The 22,722-nt window shown below is 42.6% G+C and overlaps 1 pseudogene; it reads left to right on the top strand.

The window, feature by feature from the left end:
* The first annotated feature begins 6,673 nt into the window (after positions 1-6,673).
* Positions 6,674-7,011, top strand: LOC113248270 (60S ribosomal protein L36a-like; annotated as a pseudogene).
* Positions 7,012-22,722: the final 15,711 nt, after the last annotated feature.

Here is a 22,722-nt window from a genome sequence, read left to right on the forward strand (position 1 = left end):
TGCCCCATGTACCTTTTCCCTGATTTTGCTGATTTTGCTTTGTGCCTTTTCACTATAATCAAGTGTTGAGTCCTGTGAGTGTGTGTGAGTGCTCCTAGCGAGTTACCAAACCTAGAGGTGGTCTCGGGGACCCCCTATGCTCTTACCAAATAGGATCTGAAGTCACAATGGCTTACAGAAAAATGAGAAAAATGGGAATATCCTGACCCATTAGGAAAGCTGGGTACATGGTACAAAATTCTTGAGTATCAGAAAGCACTTACAAGATATAAACTTTTCCAAAAGAAATAAAACATTCGAAGATTGACAGTACTGCCATGAATGACTGCAAAATAACACCACTAGATATTTATATAGGATCTCTGGTTTCCTAGTTCTTAACAGCCCTATCTATCTGAGGTTGGAAGATCACGTGTCATCATCATCATCTCCACCATCTTTCAGAGTAAGGGGCTGAAGTGCAGACCTCCCCAAGGCCATCAAGCTGGCTAGAATTAGTAGAAAGACAAAAACTCTACAGATTTTTCTTGCTGTTGTTTGAAAACCACTGAATTACATCATTTGGTCCCTTGTAGGTAAAATTGAACATCAATGCAAAAAATTCAGTTTTTTCATTTTTCACAGATATTAGCAAATAACTCTAAGGTAGATTCGTACTAAATCAGCTGGAACTGTGCATGGTCACAGCATAAATCTTTGCTTCTGCTCATATACAGCACCTGCCTGTTAGTTCCTCTGCTACTTCCTTTGTCTTAGACCTTCCTCTGGATTCCTCACTGCTCCCGTTTGCTAGCACCCTGGATGCTTCTATTTCATCCATACACACTAAAACTAAACCTGAAATAGCTACAAGATCTGCCCTGATTCAGTTGAACCCAGGCCACTAAAGAGCAAAAGAAACTTAGCTGTGACAAATTTACTATTTACACATTTATAGACACTGTTTGCCAGTCATTTCCACCAAACTCCTGGCTGATGGAGAGAACTTGGGAGCTGGAGCCATGCTGACCTGGAAATCAAATCCTGAGTTCACCATTCTCAGGCTGTGTGGCCTCAGGTAAGTCAATTAACCTTCCTAAGCCTGAATATACTGGTACAATGGTAATAACAGCAACCATGTTGAAAGTATTAAAAGAAATAGTGTCAAAGCCACAGGAGTCACTGCTATAATTATGTGGCCCTACCAAAATCATAATCTAGCTGAGCCTCCCCCAGACTTGGGATACTTTTCCAGTATAAGTACTGCAGCTGTTTATTCACAAAGGAAAGGGAAAGTTTAAGCCTCTTAAGACAAAAAGTGTGCAAAATGCTTTGAGAGCTCCAGGGCTGTGGCTGAGAAATATTTCAAGGTGAATTAGAGTTATCCATTAGAGAGGAATTGAGAAGTAAGAGAAAGGTTCACAGAAGAGCAGAGGGACCAGGTGCTCCCAGTGAGTTCCGTGCCCACGCAGGCTGCTGGAGCCAGCTGGGAAAGAGAGGCACAGAGGTTTAGGTAAGCAGGAAGAAACTGAAGAAGCATGATCTTGTAACCATATTTTCTATTTTAGAGTCATATAAACAATGACAAAAGCTATAGATACAAGTTGTAGCCTGAAGCTCAAGGAGAAGGTAACAATTTTGTACCACATCCTACATTTCTTTACATCATGTATCAAATGCCAACATTTCTACATCTGAAATACAAGGGTGATTAGTAAGAGCTTAATTATTTATACCATAGTAATAAAATTTTCAAATTGAATACAGTGTTCCCCCTTATCTATAGGGGAATATGTTCCAAGACCCCCAGTGGATCCCTAAAACCATGGATAGTACCAAACCCTTTAGAGACTCTTTTTCTAATGCATACATAATTATGATAAAATTTAATTTGCAAATTAGGCAGAGTGAGAAATTAACAATAACTAATAATAAAACAGAACAATTGTAAAAAACATACTGTAATAAAAGTCATGTGAATGTGATCTTTCTCGCTCTCTCAAAATAATTGTACTGTACGCACCCATCTTGTGCTGATGGGAGATGATAAAATGCCCACGTGATAAGATGAAGTGAGGTGAATGACACAGGCATTGTAGCATAGCGTTGGGCAACTACTGACCTGACGATACATCAGGAGATCATCTGCTTCCAGACCACCGCTGGCGGTGAGGAACCAAAATCACGGAAAGTAAAACCGTGAATAAGGGTACCGCTGTATTCAAGTATGAAAATTTGAGTTTTATTTGGTTTCCAGCAGAGTGTCTAAAAGCCTCCAGGAATATCATAGTGCACTTAATCCCCTATTCAGAAATATACCCTTTGCTTTGTTATCCAATATCCTAGGTATTATCCTAGAGGCCTGTCCTCTTGGAAATATCTATCCTTAACTCAGCGTAGAGTCACCTGGCTTCTCTTGCCAACTCAAATGATTCGCATAGCAGCCAGCAAGCAGCAGCTTTGAACCTCACTGACCACTGGTGATAGTTTGGACAGTTGCAAAGTCATGAGAGCAATTACCCAGAATGTGGCTGTAGTGATGGTCTGAAGAGCTTGGCCCTTTGAAAGTGAGCTTTTGTCACCCATCTCATGGTGTAGAGGAGCGTCTCCGCTGCCTGTGAGTGGAGTCAGCTCTGTTGCGTGTGTATGTCCTACCAGCTCTCGATTTATATAGTATATAAAATGGTATGGAGTTTATTTAAAATGCAGTTTTCTGAACCCCTTTCCAACAAATTCTGATTTGGTAAATGAAGATTGGGCTCAGGGAACTGCAAGCATACCAAAGGGTTCTGGTGCAGGTGCTCCTGGGACGACGTTTTAAAAACTGCATTCTCTCTCTTCCTTTTGCCTGTAACCCATGATACACAATTTTTAATTCTCCTATGAGAAAGTCACGAGTTACAGTCCCTAGGGAAGAAATAAAATAAGCAAAAGCCCTTAATACTATAATGCTTGCACGGAGTTTCTCTTTTCTTGACTTCTCAGATACTGTTGGGGGCTTAGCTAAGGGTTCATACATAGGACACGGCCAGACAATGAACTCTACAGGGGAAACGGTTCACAAGTATGAGAGTTGGATGTACTCAGAAGTATTCTGGAAGAGCTGAAAAGTATGTGATGTTGAAGGTGATCAGGTATATCTTGTTACAGTGATAAGTTTCATCTGTGTCTTACACACTTGGAAGGGATGTAAAGGACAGCAAGTCAGGCTCTTTCCCTAACTCCCAACTTCCTAGACTTGAAGTATTCTCAAGCCTGTGATGAAGACACACATCTAGTAACTTCCAGTTCCAGGAGCATTTATTCCCTGCTGTCTTCATTCTGTGCTAGACATCTGTACCTATGTGCTTAATGCTCAATAAACATGCATATGCTCATGCTAAAATATGTGTGAGCATGATCATTTGTGTGCAATCCAATGAACCAGAAAAACAGGCATCTGTATGTATTCCATCTTTACCCAGCTAGCTTTCTCGTACCTCCAGTTCTTGCAGCCTCATCTTCAAGAGTTCCATGACAATTTCCTTCACTGATGGAGACCTAAGACTTATAAATACATACTTATCCTGATAAGGTATACATACTTATCCTGATAAGGTATACATACTCTGTATCACGCACTATGCTAGGTTCTGTATATTTAAAACAATGAGTAAGACATAATCCCTGTCCTTGAGAAGCTCACAGTCTAGTGAGTAAGACAGATATATACGATTACTGACAATAGGATTTGACAAATGCTTTAATAACATCATGGTATAATGGAAGCACAAGGAGAAGAAGGCTGAGTGGATGAGGGGAGGAGAGCTTGGGATCATAGGAAGGCTTTAGAGAGAAGGTAATATTTAAGTAGGCTTTTGAAGCAGGAGCCAGTGGTGTGATGGAGAAGAAGAAAGCATCGCAGGCACACCAGACAGCATGAGCAGAGGCTCAGGGTTGTGAATAATGGTTGTGTCTGGAGCAGAAGGCGGGTCGGGCAGTGAGGGTGGCGGCAATTATGGCCAGGGAAGTAGAGTAAGATCGGATTGTGAAGGGCCCTGCTGGAGGGTGTGAATCATCTCCTACTCTAAGTAAGCTGGGGAAAATTTAATCCAGAAATACAATTTGTTGACACCATGGAGGAGGGATGGGAGAAGATGAAAACTGGAAGAGTAACTGAGGAAATTGGCAAATCTCTAGGCCAGGGAAGGTGAGAGCTTGACCCGAAGCTCAAGAGACGGTGGTGAGGACAATGGCACGCATTTGAGGGTATTGCACAGGCCAAATCCACAGTCCTTGCTAATGGGTTGGATATAAGAGAAAGAGCATGACCTTGGACAAGGGTAGATAGGATAATCCTATCAGGATGCCACATGCTACATGTGGCATATAGATCAGAGAGTAGGCCTGATGAAAAACATAACAGTTCGTACAGCTATAATCCAAAAGTGTCCTATTCTTCCACCAGTTTAGGATTGTCAGACAAAATACAGAATGTCCAGTTAAAGGTAAATTTCAGAGAAACAGCAAAAATAAATTTTAGTATAAGTATGCTCCAAATGTTGCACAGGACATACTTGTCCTAAAAACAATGTTAATCTGAACATAAAATTTAACTAATAATCCTGTTTATCCTTTTTGCCCTTCCCCCCCTCCAGATCTGGCAACCCTACACTTGTTTGAGTGACATTATAACAGCTCATCTCTCAGTGCACTCGATGGTTAACCTACCTACCCCCGAAAGGATTAAGAACTCAAATTTTTCCCAACATGGAGATCGTTTCCTATAATTTCTGTAACTTGTCTGTGCTCTGCCTTCCCTCTGCTGATTGATCATTCCTCCATCATCACTCTGCTCACCAGTTCGATACCATCTGCTCTACTGCCCCATATGGGGCTTGCTACTGAATGACTCTCATCTACGGCTGCCCCAGCCCCATGGGGCACTTACTTTGCTCTTGCTGCTGACTGGAATGTCTCACCATCGAATCTCCCTCCATGTCTCACATGTTTGCGTTTCCTTTGGTGAACTAGGGAAAGCCCTTTCCCATCATTTTATCTATTGTTTTATGAGGAAATAAGGTCTTTCCAGTAGGTATGGGGGCCCTTGTGATGCCATTTTCTCCCCGGCTTTATACCACCACCCAGGGTGTCAAATCAATCTTCCAAAGAACTTGCAGTACATTCAAGTATAATCTCACTTTGAGAGGCTCTGTTGCTAAAGCTAGCCATGGCACCAGACACGCCCCTTCTGACTGAGCCACTCTACAACTGAGTCAATATTTATTGCCATAACTATGGCTTCATTTTAGCTCCCACATTCTTATTCACTTTAATGTGGACCATCCCTAAAGTATCTCTTCTCTGGATTCTCTTTTAAATCAGTTATAACGTCCGTGATCCCTCCTTGATTCATGAGTTGAGGAAAATCTTTAACATGTATTTATTTTATAGCTGTGGTAGAGTCCTAATTTTACCTTTTTTGAGAATTGTATTTTAAACAAGGCCAAGAAATGATTCCTCTGCCAGTAAGGGCCACACAACTTTTTTATGTTGTAGCTGCAACCACCATCTGCAAAGCCCTTCTCAGAATTTTTAGTCTGCAATGTGTTTTCTCCGTTGCTTTTATCTGACACTGGTTAATTTGAGGTTTTTGTACAGATGTGGAGAGGTAATAAAGAGTAGTTATTAACTGCTCTGGCAAGGTAATAACTTCTAAATTGGAGGGACATTATATGATAATCTGAACAAATTAATCATTTAAAAAGCAGCAGCACCTTCGTCCTTTTCCAATTTGCAAAAACCTGAGAAATGAAAACACTACATTGAGGTAATGGGAGCAGTTAGAAAAGAAATGCAGCGACATGGTATCTGTCCCGCTTCCCAAGCTTGTCCTGAGAAAACCCATCTGCCTCTCTCTCTTCTGGTTCCATCATACAGCCAGGTAGTCGTCTCCACTCAGCTACTCTGTCTGTGTTTCCTGAGGACCCATTCCATGGCCCTGAGAATGCAAAGATGGACGGACACAGCCCCACAGATGGACAAACTATTCCAGCGAGGGTGGCATGGGACACACAGCCCAGAAAGGACAGGTTGCTTGCCTTCACTTGCAGGTCACAAAAGCACTTAAATTGAGACCTGAGAAATGCAAAGCAACTAACCAGGGGAAGGAGTGGGAATTCGAGGTTCTCAGGGAATTGTACACGCAGAGGCCGAAGGGTGACAGACAGAGTGCATGGCGGACTCCGAGACTACAAGCCATCTGGAACACAGATGCAGTAACGATAGTGTGGACGATGGCAAGAGCCAGGCTGCTGTTTGCTCTATCAAACCGGGAGGAAAAAAAATCAAACAATAACATCCAGCATTTCTTGGAGGCTTACTAGATATCAGGGATTACACTAAGCATTTTACAAATACTGTTGCATTGAATCCTCATCAAATTAAGTTTTCCTCTCTGTATTGTGTCTTAATTACAAAACTAATATATGCTTGTTGTAACACATTAAATAACCTTGAAACCCTAACCCCTAGCAAAAGCGACGGTTTGGCTTATATTCTTTCACACACGTTTCAGTGCTCACCTAGCAAATATAAACATACAACACAAAGGTATTTGCATGAAGATGGGTTTGTACTCCTACTCATTTGGCAATGGCTTTTCTAAGAGAACGAGATAGTGCTTTCTTTCTGTGCCGATAGCACTCTCGCAAACATGGTGAACGTTTCTCAAGCCCGCCTGACTTTCGGCAAGAAGTGTGGCAAGCACCAATCTCACAAAGTGACACAGCACAAGAAAGGCAAAAATTCTCTCTATGCCCAGGGAAAGTGGTGTTATGACAGGAAGCAGAGTGGCCACGGTGGGCAGACTAAGCCGATTTTACGGAAAAAGGCTGAAACCACGAAGATTGTGTCGAGGCTTGAATGTGTTGAGCCCGACTGCAGATCCAAGAGAATGCTGCTATTAAGAGACGCAAGCAGACTGAACTGGGAGGAGATAAGGAGAGAAAGGGCCAAGTGATCCAGTTCTCGGCTTCATATTTTGTTATATAATGAAGACAATAAAATCTTGAGGTTATGTTCAAAAACAAAACAATATGTATGGACATCTTTCCAGGTCAATACAAACAGATCTAAATCGTTCTTTTAAGCATACATATCACAATTAACAGGAAAAATGTGCCAGAATTTATTCAACTATTTCTCTACTAATAGACATTCAAGGGCTTTTCCCCCACTACGAACAATACTGAAATAAACACATCTTTAGTGAATGTATCCTTATATACTGATGCTTTCACTTTTGTAGCATAAATTCCCCCAAAGTGGGTATGTGCATTGAAAATTTTAGAGATACTGTAACACTAAATTGTTAATGTTCTTTACAACCCATTCATTTTTATACCTCTGCATAGTTGCAGAAAATAAATTGTTTCTCCAGGCAACTCCTTGAGGTTTGTGCAGAATGATGAGGTCCTCAGGTCTCTTTTATGGTCGGCCTGAAGGCTTAGGCTAAATTTTACATACTTGGACAATGAGACCAAAAAATATATTGAATGATAAAACATCTCTTTATACCCACATCCCTTCATTTACTGCTGAGGGACTCCTTGCTCACTGCTGGGCTTGAGCAGGTGCTGGGCTGTCAGGCTGCCAGATTCTAGGTGGAGAAGTCATCAAATTATGAATGAATACCTGTCATCGTGGTCACATGACATGCCCCTTCTGACTGAGCCACTCTGCAACCGAGTCAAAATTTATTGACATAACTATGACTTCATTTTTAGAAATATAAGAAGACATATTCTTAGAACTATTTGCTACATATTTTTTCAAAGATTTATTTGCATTATTTCTAATTAGGGGTTTGAAGAATATGGCAAAAACGGCACTGTAAGAAAGACAAAGACAGAGGGGAAAAATCGTAAGTCCAAAGCTAAAGCATAAACCTTATTCTAAAACCGAGCAATTTCTTTTCCTTATTTTGACATAAGAGCACAGGCCTTTAACTAGTGGATGTGGAAGAACCTAAGGGCTCTACTTTTCAAATATTTAGCAGCATCGTCGGGAGCATGCTTAAAGTTCCCTTTGTCCTTAGTAACTCAGGCAGCATCATAAGCATGTGCGAAAGTACTCTTTGTGTGGCGGGGGCGGGGGGGGGGATCTTTGTCATTCTGTTTGGCTTCCTTGCTCCTTTCAAAGCCCCTGGCCCTCACATTTGGGGGCTCGCCTGCCCTTTATGAGTCTTGGTCAGAGTCTACCTACCCTCCAAGGTGCCAGATATTCACCTTTCCAGTCCCTGGCACTGGGGAATATCTGGCCTCACCCACTGCATGCACCACCGCTACACTTTACCGTGGAAGCCAAGAAGGAGGCATTTTCAGAAGAAGAAGGAGAAGAAGAAGGAGGAGGAGGAAGAGGCGAAGGAGAAGGAGAGGAAAGGGAAGGGGAGGGGGAGGAGCGGAGGAGGAAGAGGAAGAAGGGAAAGAAGAAGGCAGCGGCGGCATTTTCTAGAATCCATTCTGGTGAAGGTAGATGCAGTTTTCAGAGGCAATTTGGCAGTTCTGGTGGAATCATTAAGCATCAAAATCAGTGATGTTGGCAGTGCCTGGTGTAGTATCTGTGGCCAAAGCAGAAGCAGAAGGGTCTCCACTAGACCACTTCTGCTGTATGATTTTGGTCACCATTCCTGAAACAGACAGAGCTCCGTGACTGGTTCATAAGCCCTCCTGGAGATTCTATGTTCTGCTGAATATCCTTTAATGAACTCCTTTTCTGCTTATATTAACCAGGACTGGATTCTGCTGTTTGCAACTAAGAAGTCCTTTAATGGCCCCTCAAAATTATTATGGTAAATCTTTGTGGTTTTAAAGTATTTAATAAGCTGAAGATTTAGAGTCATCATCTGAAAAATAATCAGAACTCCACATTTCTCCAATTTGACCCTGATATTACATTATCTTTTGGAGTAACTGAGTCACGAGTCCCCTCTGCTATATTTCTGCTATATTTCTCCATGTGCTCCTAGCTCCACTCCCCTGCTCTCCTCCTTTCCCCCTTCCCTCCATGTCTCACCAAACTTACCCTCAGGAGAGCTGTGTGAGCTTGCTAGCATAGCTAGATTTCCGTGGCTTATGAGAATATCCTGCATGTGGTAGGAAAAGCATTTAAACAAAGGAAGAAGTCTCTAAACCTGGGACTCCAAACAGCAGCAAACAAATAAGAGAGCTGTAAGTGGGGTTTGGGTCTGGAGGGATCTGGAGCACCAAGACCGTCACTTCTTCCACATTAGCATAAAGCCATTTCTAGAGTAATAAATACTCCCCCATGAATCACCCACATTCCACTTAGACAAATCCATACTTACCTTGCTAAAAAGCAATTATGTCGTTGTGGATGGCACTATCTGGCTTTCAAACCTTGGCTGACTCTGCATCCCATGAGGACGGTCCAAGCCCCAACCCTTGGGCCTCATCATGGCCCCCACTTGTGTTATTGAGGAGCCCCTCATGTCTTCCCCCCCATATCCTGGCACTCCCCCCCCCTTACTCAGCAGTGAAGTTCTATTCATCTTTTATACTCCTCGCAGTCAATACCTCCTCTGTGAATTCTTCCCCAGTCGCCCGGCTCCTTACTCTGACCTCTATTCTCGGGGCTATCAGATTGTGTTGTCATTATGTCTTTGGGCTGTGCTCTCCCAACACTGCTGTGCTCCTGGAGAGCATGGGCTGCCTCAGTCAAGTCACAGTTCTTTGGGACCCAGCAAATAGCCCTAAAATAGACATTTCTTAAATGCATACAGGCATAAGAGTTTCTCCAAAGTGACAGAGGGGAAGTCCAAGGATCCCAGTCCTACAGACTCACACTTTGTTTTCAAACTCCCCCAGATAACACATTTGGGTGAATATCAGTTTGCTGAAGCCCTGTGTTAAGAGAGAAGCAGCCTCCATGCAGCTCTCATATGACCTGTCCTGGCAAGGCAAAGCCATTTCTCTGGCTCAGTGTTCTTAACAACTACAGCCACATAAGGCTCGGCTTGGAGTCAAGCCTGTCTGGGCTCACACCCCAGTTTTACTGCTTATGGGCTAGCGTGTGATCTTGGACAAGTTACTGAACATTTCTGTGCCTCAATTGCCTCATCTGTAAAATGGGCAGATAATAGGACCTATTTCCTAGAGCTGTTGTGAGGACCAATTACATTATTATATAAAATGTTTACAGCAATGTCTGGCATATAATGCTTCACTTAATGTTAGCTATTACGATCATTATTAAATCTGAAATCATTTAATGTCCTTGAACATTATTCAAATTTATATATATGCAAATTCCACTAATGTATGCTCAATGATGCCAACATTAATCATATCAGAATTTGCCCCATAAGCATATTTTGAGCATAGGCTAACGTGCCCGTATGCAGAGGATTTCAAAAGCCACCGTTTCACAGACTAGCTGTGAGAATGTTTTTCAATGAACTTTGCCCTGGCAGTTAACAAGTGATAAGAAAGTTCATTCAATGGGATTTTAAAGGCAGCTAAATTGCCCCAAGTTTAGACTACCTGAAGCTGGTATGGCAGAGCTCGCCCTGGCAGCCAGGGCACTGAATCCGTGACCCCTGCTAGTTAATATGAAGGGGAGGGAGCCGAGGGAAGAGGAGACACACATGAACAGAGAATGCAGAATAAAAGAGAGAGCAGGGCTCTGACATGCCGAAGAGTTCTCTTGGGAAAAACCTACGAGCTGGTGAAACATGAGTTTTAAAAAGAGTTGTCGGTCTGTTTTTCACCCATTCTATTTTCTGCATATAAAATTCCTTCTGCGTTACTCAGTCATTATGACTATTTAAGATTATTACCACAGCTTACTACACAGCCAAACTGACTCAAAAGCATCTCAGAGGAACTCATTTTTCTACCCTTAACAAAAGTATCCTTCTGTTTATTTCCAAAGACCAAAATTTCAAAGACATATTTTTCCATTTACCGTGGCATTAAGCAGCCCTCAACTCAGGACCAAATGTGTTTCTAGCAGATCATAAGGTTGTTTTCCAACCCCCCATTTGCCAAGCTCTGTACATTCATTCGGGGAAACTCTCTTTAAAACAGGCCCCATTTCCTTTTGTATTACTTTTATCTGGATCTAGTTTCAATCAGCCAACTTACTGCCAAAAATATTAACTCAGTTCTATCTTCACGTTAGAATAAAATTGAGCAAGCTTTTACTCCAAACAATGTGTTAAAACAAATTTAGCATGTAACTATCTTTGGCTCCATGATTATTTTCCATGATTATTTAAGAGTGTTTCAAGAGGGACAAGAAAATTAGAAGGTAGTAATATTCCAGATGACATAGCTGTTAGGCACTGAATTGTGTTCTCCCCAAAATTCATATGTGGAAGTCCTAACCCCCAGCACCACAGAGTGTAACTACTTGGAGATAAGGCTTTTAAAGAGGTGATTAAGTTAAAATGAGGCCTCTGGGGTAGGGCCCTAATCCAATCTGTGTACTGTCTTTAGAAGGAGACATCAGAACCCACTGAGAGACGCCACGGGTGTGCGTGCACAGAGGGACAACCATGTGAAGAGGCAGCAAGCTGGCAGCCATCTGCAAACCAAGGAGAGAGGTCTCAGAGGAAACTAAACCTTTCAGCACCTTGAACTTGGACTTCCAGCCTCCAGAACTGGGAGACAATAAATTTCTGTGGTTTAAGCCACCCAGTCTCTGGTATTCTATTCTGGCAGCCCGAGCAGACTAACACTAAGAATTCAGGTGTAGCAATTAATCCTCTATGACGTGACAAATCACATTCTTCAACTTTGTGCCACATCAACAATATAATCATAAGGAATCATTGCCAAGTCCTCATCTTTGGTTCCCCTCCCCTTGTCCCCTTCACCCGGTGCCCTTGGTCTGCACAGGAGCAGGTCTCCAGCTGTCCTCCTTCGGGTGTTCTCAAGTAATCTGCCTGATGCCCCAGAGTCACTGGAAGGCTTCGGAAAGCAGACTGCTGGGCCCCACTCCCAGAGTTTCTAATCCAGTAGACCCGAGATGCGGCCCAAGAATTTGCATTTCTAACAGACTGCGTGTGATACCGAAACTTTGAGAACCAGTGCGCTGGTTGTCTCCTCACCTCAGCTGTACCTGTGGTCAAATCAATGGCACATACCTGGAGGGCCCCGCATGGACCAAGTGGACTAAGCTTAGAAATTAATTTATGCTAATGTAAAGAAATATATTACCCCTCCCAGAGTATCTGATTTTATATGGTCATTTAGAGAGAGTATCAATGATGCCTGGAAAGATCCCACTATAAGTCATAAGCGGCTGAATTATTTAGGGCAGGCTAATTGCTATTACAAGGAAGCCCAAGTCTCAGCGGCTTAACATAGTAAGAGTTTATGTTTTACTCACAGTCCAGTGCAGGCTGGGATGTGGGATGGTTACTCTGCTCCATGCAGTCATGCAGAAACCCAGGTTGCCCATCTTCAACAGCCTCAGAGTCCTTCACTGATCTTCTATCTGGCAGCAGATGAGGAAAGAGAGGAGGGTTTGTGGGAGATTCTTAGGGGCCAGGCTTTTCACCCACATTCCACATTCCCATCATTTCCACTCGTGTTCTATTGGCCAGAACTCAGTCCCATGATCACCAAACTCTAAGAGAGACTGGGGAATACAGTCTAGCTGAGAGGAAAAGGGAAAAAGGTTGATGAACCACAGGCCAATCTCTGCCACATGGAACTACCATGAGCCCTGAAACCATGAAACCATGGCACTTTCAAAAGGCCAACCACGCAGACTTAGGTCATTTAACATTATTGGAGGAGAGCTCTGTCATTGTGCTGATCGTCCTAGCTCTCTTGTGCTTGGCCATAAAAATAAAGTATGTGGGTATCCCTGCTGTCTCAGGTAAATAAAATGATACTCAAGCTGAGTAGATCGAAATGGCCAATGTTCATGTGTCCAAAGCAGTTAATCTGGAAGCAAGCACTTGTGGAAGAAGAAGATGGAGCAAAGGAGGAGATATCTTTTGCTCAGATATGTATCTTATAGTATATATAAATTGTACCACTTCATCTTGACGACCCCATAGAGTATGTACTATTATTTTGATTTTACAAGTGACAAAGAGAGGCTCAAGGGACATAGGGATTAACCTGGTAAGGCTCAGTGGGGCCAGGATTTGAACCCAGGACTGTCTGACTACAAAGTCCAGTCTGTTTTACCCTTTTACCACATTGCCTCATCTTTGGCAATACAAGTTGATTAACTTTTAATTGATTAACTTGAATCAACTAAATTTATCACAGATTATTATTTGTCCCCAGAAACCTGTCAACTGCCCCCTTAACTCCTAAGGCACTAACTTTGGAAAGAGAGTGTCCCATTTTCACCAGCTGAGTCCTTCACACCTTGGACTCCCTGAGCCTCAGTGGCCACATCCAGAAAGTGGGAATCATGTCACTGCCTTCTGAGGTCCGCAAGGCATGTTGGAGCACCTGGGGCCTTTTCATTTCTCTGCCGGTACCGGTTTTTGCCTGCTATTCTCATGTGATGTCGGCAGGGGGTGGCTGCTATGACCCAGCATGGACAAGGGAAGGGGCTGTGTGAGGAGAAGTATTAGTATGTTCTGAGCCTAATGCCGAGCATTTTGTGCATCTGTGGGCACTGAGGAAATGTGGGGGGCAGGGACGTGATGATAAAAATGAAAACAAATGTAACACATGGACAAGGTTTTATAACATTTTATCTAGGAGTGCAAGATACATTCCAAGTTTTGTCCTAGCTTATCCAATCCTGCTTGATAACTGGTACTGGCCAGAATCACACTGAGGACAAGGCCTGACCTAGGATAATAGCTGCTTGGTCCTTCCACTTCCTTATCATGGACTACTGCAGCCCACACTCAGGGCCCACCTGGCCCATCCCACCCCCTCGCCCAGCCTTCCCTGCAGCACTGCTCAGGAACTTGCCTCCACCTGCTTCCCTGGGCTCACACCCTCCCTTAGACTATGCCTCAAGGCCCTCATGGCAGACAGGAACAATCCCTCTCCACTGGCAGAGGTCCTCAGAACTTGCATCTTCTCATGCACTTAATAATCCTGTCCATTGCACTAGGGATGAGTGAGCATGCTCCCACAGAGGCAGCATGCTAAAGAAAAGAAGGGAAGGCTTTGTGTCACAGAGTACTGTCTCTTCCCAAATGGGTGACTCCAAGTCAGTCACTTCCTCTCCCTTAGCCTCAATGTCCTCATCTGTCGAATGAGAGTAAGAATACCGACCTCATAGGGTTCTCATGAGGGTGAAGCAACTTAGCCCAGTGCCTGGCACACAGTGAGTACTCATCAAGTGATAGGCCCCTTTGCCTTCCTCCTCCCTGCCTACTTGCAGAATTCTTGAGGACAAAATGTCCCTAATTCACCCTTGTATCACCAGCGCTCCGTGTAGAGTGGGTGTCCAATAAGAGTAGAATAAAAGAATGAATGTACTCAGAGCACAGAGTCATTTACTGAACATGAATGAACAGATTAACTGCTCTGTGTTTTCTTGTATGTCTCTCTCTTCTCTTGTCTTTCTGCTCAAAAAATGATTAAGAGGACATGGTCTCTCAAGTTCTTCAGAGAGAAAAATTAAACCAGTCAGAATTGCTCACTAATTTTCCAAGGCTCATCCAAGCTTGGGCTGGCCCCCTGGGAGACATTACGGTAGCCCTGAGGGAGGCAACGGCAGCTGTGCTCCATCCTGCCACTTCTCTGTATCCTGTATTCTGAGACACAGGGGCTGGCTACGGGCTGCTCTGGAGAGGGGGCTGGCCTCTTGCTCCAAAAGTGGCTGCATGGATGCTGGCAGCAGTCGCCACAAAGAATGGCCAAAGTGGGACTCTCCAACCCAGCAAGGCCAGACACTTTGAATTTCTGAGGGCAGTCCCAGTGTTGAGCTTGGAGCCTCCCACTCTGCCTAAGGAGACTCATGCTTACGGCTAATGGGTCTGGACATTTGGCTCAGAATACAAGGTTCCCACAACCTGTTTCCTATAGCACGATGTAGGACCAAATATGGTTTAATCCCATCTGGATCAAACCAGGGAGCCACTAGAGATGCTCAAGAGGCCCCCTGCCCAGTCCTGCAGAGCTCACTCCAAATCAGCTACAAGATTTGGATGGAGCAGGGGAAGCACTGAGAGAGAGAAAGAGAGGGGGGGGGGCATGAGGAAAGGTCTGGTACTCACACCATGAGCTGCCAGAGCTAGAGACATCTGGGATCACAGTAATCAGGAGACTAATAAGTAAAATGTACTGAGTACCCAATAAATATGGTCAAGGCTTTGCCTGCATTATCTCCTTTGAGTTTCCCAGCTACCTTATGAGGCAGACCCAACCATTTCAGAATCAAGGAAACCGAGGCACAGAGAGACAGTCATTTGTCCAAGGTCTCCTACTTGGCAACTGTCAGAGTTTGAATTATTACCTTGTACTGCCTTTCATATTGTTTTACTTGACACTGCCTTTTTATTCTAGTTCAAGGCTTCTCATATCTTAGAGTACACTAGAATCACCTTGAGGCCTCGTTAAGACACAGATCTCTGGACCCATCCCTAGAGATTTTGATTCCTTAGGCCCAGAGTGGGGCCCACTGCTTTGCAGTTCTTAAAAGGTCCCAGGTGAGACTAACTCTGCCGGTCTGGAGACGCCGCTCTGAAAAGCAAGGTCTAGAGCAAACTTCTACCTGCCAGATCTCAACCATAACAGCCCAGCAGATAGAAAATCAAATCAAGATTAAGATTTCCCAAGAAAACCAAAGGAGTTTGTATTGATGTCAATCTTCAGTTACATGGAGCAGGAACTATCTTCTTTACTTGAGTGGTAACTACTCAATTTTTCTCAAGACTTTTGTCCCCATCACCTATAACTTTTACCTGACCAAGTTAAAAAATAGGACAACAGTTTAATATGGAGTTCGAATAACTCTGGAATCCCATTTTAGTTTCCTGTTTCCCTGTTTATTTGGTTGGGGTGATTTTAGCGTCCCTTTCACCCAAGGTCAGAATGGACCTGGATGCCACAGGTGGGCTGGAGGTTATAAAAGAAAAGCATTCCTGAAAGCTCAGAGAACTGGATCTAACTGCCACCTCCAGCTGGGTGACCCTGGACAAGTCATTTCACCTTTCTGGGTGACACTGGATGGGCTGTCAGTTCCCCTCTTGCTCTAGCTTCCTCCTTCCAATCTAAAGCCATGGGTGGCCATGGGCTAATCTTGGTGCCTGGGACCTGGAGACTGACATGGGATGGGACCTACTGACAATGGACACTGAGCTCACTCCATGTCTCCCAGCCAGCTCTGGGATCCCAACTTGGTCCCTCACCTCCAGAATTTGAACCCTTGCTTTATCCTCTGAATGCTGGCACTGCTTCCCCTCCAGGTCTCAGCACTCCAGGCAGTACTGTTGCCAAGAGGCTCCAGCTCCCGGCCCCAGCTCCCTGGGTACCAGAGTCTTCCCTGGGAAGTCTCCAGATTCCTGGGGAAAAGGGTAGAAGGAGTCTTGTCAATAGCTAGAACCCAGAACTCTGTTTCCTCTCCTGCCCTCTTTTCATTACTGCCTGTGACGCCTAAGGAGGACTGTAAGGCCATGGCATGCTTTAGTAGAATATGTTTCAGTTGAACAGTTTTACAGCAGTGAGATGGGGGTTGCCACAACTTAGCTGGTTTTCCTTCACCAGGAAGGAAATGAGTAAGTACAATAGGATGAGCAAGTACATCATAGTAACAATGACATTTTAGCTAATCTTCCTGTAATTATGGCCTCTGTTTTAACTAACTAACCAATAGCCAAATAGCTTGAACTAGATAGGGGCACCTGGGGGGCTCAGACAGTTGAGCATCCGACTCTTGGTTTCAGCTCAGGTCATGATCTCGTGGGTCATGAGATCAAGCCTTGCATGGGGCTCCCTGCTCAGCAGGGAGTCTAAGTTTCTCTCTCCCTCTGCCCTTTCTCCCACTTACCCCGTGCTTGCTCACTCTCTCTCTCTCTCTCTCAAATAAATAATTTTGTTATCTATATATAAATGATTATATATATATATATATATGAAGTAGAGATATTTCCTGGGATTTTAGCATGACCCTGCCCTCACAATCCATACCTCTAGGGCAATGCAGTAGGTAAACTACCCAGTTACAAGGTTCTTTCAGCACTCCCAGAGTGATGTGTCTTTGGATAACTACACTCACCTAACCCTCAACAATTTTCTCTACACAGAGCCCAATGAGCTTCTTTCTACTATGACCAGGAAAACTGCATGAATGGTGGCTTAAACGCAACTCTTTTCTATTTTAATTTGAGGGAGATGAGCCAGAAGAAAGAGATTGTATGTGCCATCTAAGAACAAGACTGGGAGAGGGAGGAGAGTCACAACCGAGTGTGGAGAAGCGGAAGGGGATCCGAGTCCCAGGAGCAGGGCTGGAGAGAAGTGCCACTGTCCCTGCCATAGCCAGGAACTCCTGCCACCTGCAAGGCCCACCTCTCTCTGGTCTACAGCCAGGTACACACCTGTCTACATCCAGCAAAATTTATAAAACCAAGGCAGAGAGCAAAATTTGTGTCTAGGATTAATGTTTACAAGACGGCCCTTGGATCATGTAGCATAAGTCATTCAGACAGCCCTCGGGTCCCCCCAGGTCTGGTGTGCCTACTTGGCCTACTACTATTTCCTCTGCACTTGCTGGTTGCCTTGCTTCTCAATCCAGCTTTCTTCTTCTGATCCTGCTGGCCATTTGTGTTTTGTGTCTGTACAGATTTCTTAAAATCTGGACTCATGCGAATTACCTGGAGTTAAAGTACTTATTACAGAGACTCTTAAGAGACAAGGCCCAAATATCTGGTAGTTACCACCCCAGCCCATCCATACCCACATTCCTACATGGCACACACAGATTTTCATTGCTGGCCTCTCACACTACATCACCACCCAAAACCTTTCATGCCAGAGAGAGACACAGAGAGAGAGACAGAGAGATGGGGGGGGGGAGAGAAAGCAGGAAACTTTCAGTATCTTGTCCTCTTACCTCCCCCACCCTAACACCTCCCCCCATGATGGCTCTATCTAAAAAAGGTTTACATTTCAAATGATAAAATATGCATTTAAAATTCCCCAGCCTTCTGCCAGTCCACCTCTGACCCTACCTTCTGCTACCACTTGAGTAAACTCGAACAAGTAAATAGGATTGATGTTACTCTTTAACATTTCATTTTTGAGAAAAAGAAATATGCATTAATGGGAAGTCAAACAAAATCCACCGGTAGGCGCTCCCTTATTCATTTAACATGAATAACAGTGAAGATGCAATTACAACAGCATAAACCAAACCAGGCAGTAAGTGGGCAATTCCCCTTCTGTTCCAATATGCCCCAATTAACACAAACCAAGGAAGGAATAAATTTAAGCAGGAACAGCTTATCAACATACAATTAGCACTCAATAATTTATCCCTGTAATGCCAGAGCAAATAAAAACATTGTGTCATAAATCACTTACTCAAGTAAACCACCAACCCCTGTGCTGAAATGATCTTTTGGTTGATTTGCTTCCTATTCACCACCCTTCTGCTACAAAAGGTTTTTTTTTCCTTTCTCAGATTCAAGACAGTGAGGCAGCTGCATTGGCATTTGCTACTCTCCAGAGTTCAAGGTGATACTAAGCCACAAACAGAATTATAGGGAGGGCCAGCTCAGACCTCACTGAGTATGCATATTTCTGGCTAGGCCAGCCACCGAATAACTGCAAATAAATTGGTGCCTGGCCTTTAACATTTCTAAGGAAGGGAATTCCTCATTCTTTCTTTCTAAAGTATTTTTAGATCTCTCAACTTTTACAGGTAGAAGAGTTTTCATGAATCTTCCATACAACACCTAAAAAACAAATAATCCAATTTAAAAATGGGCAGAACACATGAACAGACATTTCTCCAGAGAAGACATCCAGGTGGCCAACAGACACATGAAAAGATGCCCAACATCATTCATTATCAGGGAGATGCAAATCAAAACCACAATGAGATATCACCTCACCAGTCAGAATGGCTACTATAAAAAAAAAGACAAGAAATAACGAGTGTTGGCAAGGACGTGGAGAAAAGGAAACCCAGTGAAAATTGGTGCAGCCGCTGTGGAAAACAGTGTGGAGATTCCTCAAAAAAATAAAAATAGAACTACCCCACTATCTAGTAATTGCACTACTGGGTATTAACCCCCCAAATACAAAAACACTAATTCAAAGGGATACACACACTCCTATGTTTATTGCAGCATTATCTGTACTAATCAAATTATGGAAGCAGCCCAAGTATCCATCGATAGATGAATGGATGAAGGAGAAATAATGGCATATTACTTGGCCATCAAAAAGAATGAAATATCGCCATTTGCAATGACATGGATGGAGCTAGAGAGTATAATGCTAAGTGAAATAAGTCAGTCAGAGAAAGACAAATACCATATGCTTTCACTCGTATGTGGAATTTAAGAAACAACACAAACGAGTGAAGGGGAAAAAAAGAGAGGGGAGACAAACCAAGAAACAGACTCTTAACTATAGAGAACAAACTGATGGTTACCAGAGGGGAGCTTGCGGGGGAGGGAATGGGAGAAATAGGTAATGGGGATTAAGGAGTGCACTTGTGATGAGGACTGGGTATGGAAGTGTTGAATCACTATATTGTACACCTGAAACTAATATAACACTGTATGTTAACTACACTGAAATTAAAATTAAAAACTTAATAAAAAATGTTTAAAAAAAGAATCTTCCATCCAGTACGTCTATTTTCATTTAAATCAATTTATACTGGTTTTATGAAAATTAAAAACAGCCTGTCATCTTCTTCTCTGTAAGGCCTATAAATCTAAATCTATAAATCTAAAGGCAATCATTAAGTCCTTGAATGTTTCCCATTCTTTCACTGCCAAATCTTAGTTCTTTAAACTTTTTGTGGTGTGCATCGCCTCTTTGAAATCAGATGTGTTCTCCATCCTCCTCCTGCCAATTCTGTTTCCCAGACTCTCTTGCAACTGATTTAGCCGAAGAGAACCCTGGTAGAAGACTAGAATGTAGGAGATAGGAAGGATCCAGGGTATTATTCCACCTCTGTCCTGGCAAGTCCAGTCAGGCCTCATTATTCATGAATTCCATTCATGAATTTCCACTGCAAATTTTCCTACTTACTAAAATCTATTTGTAATCCCCAAATCAATATTTGTGACACTTCCATGGTCATTCACAGACATGTACAAAACAATGAAAAATTTGAATTGCCTGACATGTGTCTCCAGCTGAGGTCAGACAAGGCAATACTTTGCCTTATTTCAGCTCTTATGCTGTAAATAAGGGTCCTTTTTGATGGAATAGTGTCCTATTTTTCTCACGTGTGTGTTTTTTGTTGGTGATGTCACTGTTTAAAATGGCCCCCACACATAGTGCTGAAATGTTGTCTAGTGTTCCTAAGCACAAGATGGCTATGGTGTGCTATGGTGTATCTTAGGAGAAAATACATGTGTTAGATAAGCTTCATTCAGTCACGACTCATAGTGCTGTTGGCCATGAGTTCAATGTTAATGAAGCAATAATATAAGTAAGGTGCCTTAAACAGAAACACATAAAACAAGGTTATAGATTGATGGATTGAGGAAAATGCTATGACCAGAGGCTCATAGGAACTTAATCCTATATTTTCTCTAGGAGCGATGGTTCAGTACTTAATTCAGTGTTTGTGGTAACTTTATAGAACACAACTACCACAGATAACAAGAATCTACTATATTTCCCAGTGATGCCCATGTCTTCTCTGAAAGTCCAGATTACCACCAGATAGCCCTTACCTTCTCACTCCCAACTTCCACTGGGAAGTCTCCACCATGATTCTCACAAAATCACCCCAGCTCCTGGATCCTGGTAACACCACCTCCTTCCCATGCCCCCTCCCATCTTAGAAATGATAGTAGCTTCTGCTATTGCTAAACTCTGGGGTACTGCACCATCCTTTGACTTGTCAGTCCTTCCATCTCTTGTGTAACAAATTCTCTGTATTAAATGACCTCTGTTTAAAATATCAGAAGAGTTCCTATATCCTGGTTGAATCCTGACTGATATACCTTCCCTTATTAATCTTGTTTTCTAACTTCTTTATCTCTTTGGGGTAGGCAGAATAATGGCTCCCCAAAGATAGCCACATCCTAATCCCCAGAACTTTTGAATATGTTACCTTACATGACAAAAAAGACTTTGTGGATGTGATTAAGTTAAGGATTTTGAAATGATTTATCCAGGTGAGACCAATGTCATCACAAGGATTCTTCTAAGCGAAAGACAAAAGCAGCAGAGTCGGAGTAGGAATGTGAGAACAGAAGCAGAGATCAGAGTGATGCAGACATGGGCCTCAGAAATGGAGGCAGCCTCTAGGAGACAGAAAAACCGAAGTACAAATCCACCCACCAGAGCTTCCAGAAGGAACACAACCCTGCTGAGACCTGATTTGAGCTCAGGGAAGTTCTTTTTGGACTTTTGACCTCCAGAACTATAAGATAAAATAAATTTGTGTTGTTTTAAGCCCGTAGTTTGTTGTAATTTGTTACAGCAGCAATTGGAAACACGTTCTTTTTGTGGCTACTAGCTACCCATACCTTTCAAGCTGAAGGGCATAAAGTTGGTTTCAAAACTTATTTAAGTTCTGATGTAGTCCCTGTACCTAGAAATAGCCAAGGAACTCATAGTAGGCAGCAATCACTGACAGCTGAATGCATTTAATTACCTGAAATCAGAAAACTAAGATCAACTTACACCTCTCCAGGTTTTTTCCATTTTTTCATTATAGAAAATTTCAAGAATTATACAAAACTGGAGAGAGTAATATCATAAGCCTCTGTATATCTATAATCCAGCTTCAACAATTAACCAACTCATGGCCAATTTTCATTTGTATGTATCTTTGTAATTCTCCCTTCCATGGATTATTTAAAGCAAATTCCAGGTATCATTTCTCCACAGGTACTTCAACACATATCTGTGAAAGATAAAGACCCTTCTAAAAGATGACCACAGAATTATTACTGAACCAAAAGAAAATTAAGTTTATATAACTAATTATAGTGAATGTTGAAATGTCTCCAATTGTCTTATGATTTTGTTTGCATCAGGATCCAATAGGATTCTACACTGCAATTATTTGACATTCTTTAAATCCCTTTTGACCTATAGGCTCCCGTCCATTACTTCTTTCCTCTTCTTATAATTTATGCATGTCAAAATCCACATTATATGTATCAAAACCCACAGTCTAGGGTTTGCAGACTTCATTCCATGATGTTGTTTAACCTTTTCCTCTGTTCTCTGTAATTTGGTAGTTAGTTCTAGTGGATTTATTAGACTTGGTTTCAATTTTTTTAACCAAGAGTATGTAGAAGATGGTGTGGTGTATTTTAACATTCTATCTGGTTCACTCTCTTTCTGTAATATTAGCTGTCACTGACGCTTACTGCCTAAATCCATTTATTTATTAGGGATTATAGAAAGGTGATATTCTAATTCTATCCTTCCTTTATTATCTGGAATCCTTTATAAAGAGGAATTTCCTCTAATCAATTACGTGATTACTGTGCAATACAGCCCCTATAAGAAAGGCAGAATAAAATAATTATTTATCCACTATATGAGTTGGCTCCCTAGCATCTTCCAAAGGTGGCCAATGATGTTTCCTATTTTTAAATTATTACTA

This window comes from Ursus arctos, unplaced genomic scaffold (genome assembly GCF_023065955.2).
Source record: "Ursus arctos isolate Adak ecotype North America unplaced genomic scaffold, UrsArc2.0 scaffold_1, whole genome shotgun sequence".
Lineage (NCBI taxonomy): Eukaryota > Metazoa > Chordata > Mammalia > Carnivora > Ursidae > Ursus > Ursus arctos.